This window comes from Terrapene carolina, unplaced genomic scaffold (assembly GCF_002925995.2).
Source record: "Terrapene carolina triunguis isolate 2854851 unplaced genomic scaffold, T_m_triunguis-2.0 Scaffold85, whole genome shotgun sequence".
In the NCBI taxonomy this organism is placed as follows: Eukaryota; Metazoa; Chordata; order Testudines; family Emydidae; genus Terrapene; species Terrapene triunguis.
Genome location: NW_020664436.1, coordinates 15794501 through 15801159, shown reverse-complemented (window position 1 = coordinate 15801159; position 6659 = coordinate 15794501). Strand labels below are relative to the sequence as shown.

The window sequence follows — 6659 nt, the reverse complement described above, 5'->3', positions numbered from 1 at the left end:
GCCCGGGGCTCCAGCTGCTGCGGGGAGCCCCAGGCCCTTTAAATCACTGCTGGAACCCTGCTGTCCCTACCCCGGGGCTGCGGTAGCAGGGTTCCGCCGGCAATTTAAAGGGCCCGGGCTCCCCGCAGTGGCCGGAGCCCAGAGCTCTTTAAATCACCGCTGAAGCCCTGCCACCTCTACCCCAATATAACGGGGTTTCAACCATAACGCGGTAGGGATTTTTGGCTCCCCACGACCGCGTTATATTGGGGTAGAGGTGTGTAATGTATATATATATCACAAAAAGAAGAAGATTGAAGATAAGTGTACATTGGTGTTAAAGTAGTTAGATAGATATAGATATATAGAAAGATAGATATACACACACACACACATATACAGGGATCTAAGTACTTTAACACCAATGTACACTAACCTCCATCTTCTACTTTTTGTCTAACAATCTATATGTAACATGTTCCATAGTTAAATATTGCTTTATTAATGAGAGTTAAATATTACGTGGGCCTGATTTCAGTGACCCAATTATTAAATATATTTTTTTTGTACGTACTACCAGGAAAAGTATACATGTCCATGATGTATTTTTTTTAATCATAGCTGTTTCTTAACAATCCTTTAAATCCTGAAGAAAAAACAACTAAAATATGTCTCACTGCTGTGCATATTTCTTGTTCAGTGTAAGTACACCTTGTGAGAATACTGTAAAGTTCAGTATCTCTGCATGTAACCTGCTGAAAATATTTAGAAGTTATGGAGAAATGTGCTGTAGGTTGTAAGTAACCTCATTTGCAAAAGGCTATTGCTTGTTTCAAATATTTTCCTTAATTTGAGCTACTAGTGTCATCAGGTGTGATTTTTTTTTTTAATACTGTTTTTGGTCAGCTATTTGCACTGGTTTGGTAATTGCTATTTTTAATGTGCTACAACATAATGTTCAGCATTTTCACCGAATACGTGATTTAATATGAAGAAAATAAAAGTCTCAGACATCCACTTGCAACTTACGCTGAAGTTGCATCTAAAGTCCAGCAGATGGCAAAAGTGATTGACTCACACTAGAGCTGAGTAGTTATTCTTTCCTATATTCCCTATCTCTAATGACTCAGAAAACATCCTTTTCAAACTCTGGACCTATTGCTCCCCTCTTCTGTATATTGACTAAAGCAGAGGGACCCTGAACAGCAGGGTCTGGGACAGCTGTGGGACCCACTGGAGCTTCTCATCTTGTGGGAAGGGAAATGGCATTGTGAGATTCCCAATATAAGTTAACACCAACTTGTTAACATGAACTTTGGAAGATTTCGCCACTCTGGTGGGTGATCCCAGGGCAAAAGCATATTAGAGGCATTGGCAGCGTGGCTCCTGTATAAGTGGATCTTGTGACACTGCCCTACTGAATGTACAAAGCTTGGGAGGATTTCGGAACTCCAGATGTGGGCTGGAGGATAGTCACTTATAACCACAGAATATCAGGGTTGGAAGGGACCTCAGGAGGTCATCTAGTCCAATCCCCTGCTCAAAGCAGGACCAATCCCTAACTAAATCATCCCAGCCAGGGCTTTGTCAAGCCTGACCTTAAAAACCTCTAAGGAAGGAGATTCCACCACCTCCCTAGGTAACCCATTCCAATGCTTCACTACCCTCCTCATGAAAAAGTTTTTCCTAATATCCAACCTAAACCTCCCCCACTGCAACTTGAGACCATTACTCCTTGTTCTGTCATCTGCTACCACTGAGAACAGCCTAGATCCATCCTCTTTGGAACCCCCTTTCAGGTAGTTGAAAGCAGCTATCAAATTCCCCTCATTCTTCTCTTCTGCAGACTAAACAATCCCAGTTCCCTCAGCCTCTCCTCATAAGTCATGTGCTCCAGCCCCCTAATCATTTTTGTTGCCCTCCGTTGGACTCTTTCCAATTTTTCCACATCCTTCTTGTAGTGTGGGGCCCAAAACTGGACACAGTACTCCAGATGAGGCCTCACCAATGTCGAATAGAGGGGAATGATCATGTCCCTCGATCTGCTGGCCATGCCCCTACTTATACAGCCCAAAATGCCGTTAGCCTTATTGGCAACAAGGGCACACTGTTGACTCATATCCAGCTTCTCATCCACTCTAACCCCTAGGTCCTTTTCTGCAGAACTGCTGCCTAGCCACTTGGTCCCTAGTCTATAGCAGTGCATGAGATTCTTCCGTCCTAAGTGCAGGACTCTGCACTTGTCCTTGTTGAACCACATCAGATTTCTTTTGGCCCAATCCTCTAATTTGTCTAGGTCCCTCTGTATCCTATCCCTCCCCTCCAGCGTATCCTCCACTCCTCCCAATTTAGTGTCATCTGCAAACTTGCTGATGGTGCAGTCGACGCCATAGATGAGGCAGAACTCCAGGGTGCAAGGAGTGAAAGCATAGTAGTCAGTTTAATCTTCTAGAGAGAGTTCCATTTCAGAATGTGGTCATTTCCCTTTTTCTCCTTATCAGTAAACTTCTTCAGAAGTTCTCTGCAGGGGACACCTCCCAAAACAGATCAGCTTTATTGTACCATATACTGTCCAGAGCGTCACTGGAAACAGGATCAATTCATTCCATATTTTTCTTTCTTGATTAGTTGCAGAACTCAAATCAGGAAAAAATTAAGTGTTGTCATCTAATTTAATACTATATTTATTTTAAATAAGTTGCATGTAGGAGTATCTCCATTCCCAAGAGTTAATAGGGATGAAAATTACAGTACTTCCAGCAGCAGAGTAAAGCCTTGTCTACACTGCCACTTTAAGAGACATAAAACCAGTATCCCTATTCAGTCCATTATTTTTAGTGCCTGGACTAGACATTAAAAAACATGGACTCAGTAGGGATACTGGTTTTATGTCTCTCTGTCCTAACTGCAGAGGTGTTAAAGGACCATTCAAAATGAAGTGGGCCATTGCAACATGTGTTAACTCCTATGCTTAATAATCTGTTCCACCTCATATTTAGCTGTGACACCCTGCGTACCTTTCCCAGAACTGAAGAATAAGAGCTCTGTGTAGCTCAGAAGCTTGTCTCTGGCCATACGTACAGTACAAGCTTTGGTCAACACAAGCTACGTCAGTAAAAAGCCGCCACAGTTAACATATCACTTGTGCGCATGAATACTTGACTCCTTGCAGGAATGCTTGTATTGATGTACAGTGTGATGCACCATAGGTAGGTATCCCAGTGTGCCACTCACCATTCTCCAGTGTACTGTCTTTTGGGAAATTTTGGCAATGCATTGTGGGGCAGAAACGAGTCACATAGAGGTAACTGTCCCCAGTGTAACGAGTACCCAGTGTGCAACTGTTCAATCCCATAATGTCATCTATATCCAATAATGTTCATGCTTTTTTAAAGAATCCTACAAACCTGCAAGGCCCTCCTTACTCTCTGCCATCTCTGACAGAAGCATGGAGCCTGCATAGCTCTGCACTAATGTCATAAGCGTTGCAAGTACACGATGCACAATCCTTCAATATTTTCAGAGCTATAAGAACCACCAAATCAGCAGAGAACATGACAATTTCTTGAATTGCTGTGAGAACCAGTTCAAAGTTATTGTTGGCATTCCTGGAGCAGCGATGGTGGAGCACACCTTCTGGGCACAAGAAACGAGCACTGACTGTTGGGATCACATCATAATGCAGGCTTGGGATAACGAGCAGTTGTAGAACTTTTGGATGAGAAAGGCCACATTCCTGGATCTGTGTGCTGAGCTCGTCCCAACACTCCAGTGCAGGGACACCAGAATGAGAGCTGCATGAACGGCTGAGAATTGAGTGCCAGTCACACTGTGGAAACTTGCAATGCTGGATTGCTACCTGTCAGTGGGAAGACATGTTGGAGATGGAAAATTTACCAAGGGGGCCATTGTTATGGAAGCATGCAGGGCCATTAGTCATTTCTTCTATGCAGGACTGTGACTCTTGGCAATCTGCAGGATGTAGCATATGGATTTTCAGCAATGAAATTCTGAAACTGCAGTGAATCAATAGATGGCATGCATATCCCTATTTTGGCATCACAACACCTTGCCACAGAATAAATCAACAAAAGAGCTACTTTACTGTGGTTATGCAAGAGTTGGTGGATCACTGGGGATGCTTCACTGACATCAATGTTGGCTGTTCAGGGAAGATGCACAATGCTTGCATCTTTAAGAACAGTGTTCAGAAAGCTACAAGCAGGGACTTTCTTTCCTGACCAGCAGATTACCATTCGGAATGTTGAAATGTCAGTAGTGATCTTGAGGGACTCAGCCTAGCCCTTGCGCCCCTGTTTCATGAAGCTTGGCAATGACCACCTTAACATCACCAAGAAAAGATTCAACTATTGGCTCAGCAGGTACAGAATGACAGTTGAATGCATTTTTGCTAGATGGAAAGGATGCTGGTGCTGTTTACTCACAAAATTGGACCTCAGTGGAAAAAAACCCATCCCAACAGCCATAGCTGCCTGCAGTGTCCTGCACAATATCTGTGAAACAAAGGGGGGAGAGGTATCAGAGGCGTAGCCGTGTTAGTTTGGATCTGTAAAAAGCAACGAAGAGTCCAGTGGCACCTTAAAGACTAACCTTAAAGATGTATTGGAGCATAAGCTTTCGTGGGTGAATACCCACTTCGTCAGATGCATGGGGGGAGAGTTGCTGCTGGGGTGGAGGGCAGAGTTGGAGCAGCTGTCTTCTGACTTTGACCAGCCAGAAATAAGGACTATTAGAAGAGCTCAACATGGAGGCTTTAAAAGAGCACTTTAACATTGAGCCAGTAATGTGTTATGATGTACTATGCTCTAATTGGCCCTGCAGTTTGTGGGCCAGTTAGCAATTGTGTGGTGCTTGGAGTACTTCCATGAATATAACACTATTAATGCACCTATTAATTTTGTGGTGCTTGTTGTATATTTATTATTATTACACTTTGTGTGTCACACTGTGCATTAACAAGTTGTTTTCAAAACTGCAAGGCACTCTGCAGCATATGTTGTGAATTAATAAAGATGAATTATTTTCCAAATAGAATTTTATTCAGTAATAAAATCAGTGCAAAGAAAAATCTGTGCAATTGAAAAGCAAATATATTAAAAAAGTAATACATTAATTGAATAGAACTGAACAAGGGGACAGAACATTCATGTCCATTTTAATCTACACATACAGCAACCATGGCTTTCACACATCAGGGTATGTGATGCTGTGGTTGTCCATGTCTCCCAGGATGGAATGCTAGGGGTAGGGATGCAGCCCCTGATACCACATGGCATGCTGAGGGGGTTTGTAGAGAAGTGTTGTAATGGCATTCTTCATTGACTGCAAAGGGAGGTGAGCCTGTTATTGTTGAACCTGTAAGTCCCCAGGAGCCTGCAGCATCTGTGTTTGCTGCCAGAGAAGCCCCATTATGTTCTGGTGCATCTCCCTCTTCTTTTCTTGCTAGACTCACAAGTCCTTTCTCTTGTCCGCTCTTTTCTTCCCCAGGCTGCCTGCAATGTTCACCCTCCAGGACCTTTCCTCACAGTCTGATGCAGCATTGGCTTGCATGATCTTATTGAATGTGTCATCCTGAGTCCTCTTCTTTCTCCTCCTTATCTGGCTCAAGCATTTCATGGGCACGAAGGGGAAGTCCCCTCAAGGCAGCAGCAGCTGCAGATAAAACACACAGATGCCACTGTCAATATAGGCACAAGAGAAAGTTAAGATTCAGCACTCCCCTCTTCATTGCTCCCCATAAGTTTTAAACAAGACATGTTTATTGACACTTCTGTGTTGCAGTGCTTGTGCACAGTGCCACTCACAGCACGAGCCATGGTGCGTATGGCCCGCTGGGGTGAGGGAAATGAGGAGGGAATTGCTCAGTTGCAGGAAACTATGAGTATAGGGCAATGGCACTGAATACTGGCACCCCCTTCCAGAGGCAGTGGTGATTTTAGCAGATATCTCACTCCTGAGGGTAACAAAGGCATAGAGAGCACAACTGCTGCTGGCATCGCAAAGCCACCTGGGCCCATAAGCTGCTAGCCTGTGTACTGCAATGGGCCTGCTGAAGTTATCACTGACTGGTGCGGGAAAGTGTCCTACTGCAGAGAAAGAAATAAGAGAGAGGAGCGCAGAGTGCCTGCATGAAAGTTTAAACGAGATCTCTCAGAAGGATTCAAGGGACATCCCTGTGTACATAAACAAATTGCTCTGCATGCCCCTCCCCTTATCTAATTCTGCAGGGGAATGAAAAGCAGAGAATGCTACCTTTCTTTGTTTTACAACTACCTCTTCTACTACGAGTAAAGTAATGAAAAGTTGATAGCTGTGTCCAGTGGCGTAGCCAGGTTCTAAGAGCAGGGGGAGCAAACATAAAAAAGGCGGCCCCCCTGGCTCCTCCTCTGGCCATGCCCCCTGGCTCCTCCGGCCATGCCGTGCCCCCCCACTTGGCTGGCTCCTCCGGCCACACTGTGGCCATGCTGCGCCCCCCCTCGCTCCTCCGGCCGCACTGTCCCCCCATGGCTGTAGAGGAAGGCTGGAAGAGGACAGGGGGATTGAGGGGAGGTGGAGGGGAGGGATGTAGCGGGAAGGTGGCAGGGGACAGGGGGTTTGAGGGGAGGTGAAGGGGAGGATGTGGAGGGAAGGGGACAGGGGGTTTGACTTGAGGGGAGGTG

The 6659-nt window shown here is 45.0% G+C and overlaps 1 protein-coding gene across 2 annotated transcripts in view; it reads right to left on the bottom strand.

The window, feature by feature from the left end:
- Nucleotides 1–6659, bottom strand: part of PLD5 (phospholipase D family member 5) — a 259269-nt gene that overhangs the window by 230245 nt on the left and 22365 nt on the right. The gene's annotated exons all lie outside the window — the stretch shown is intronic.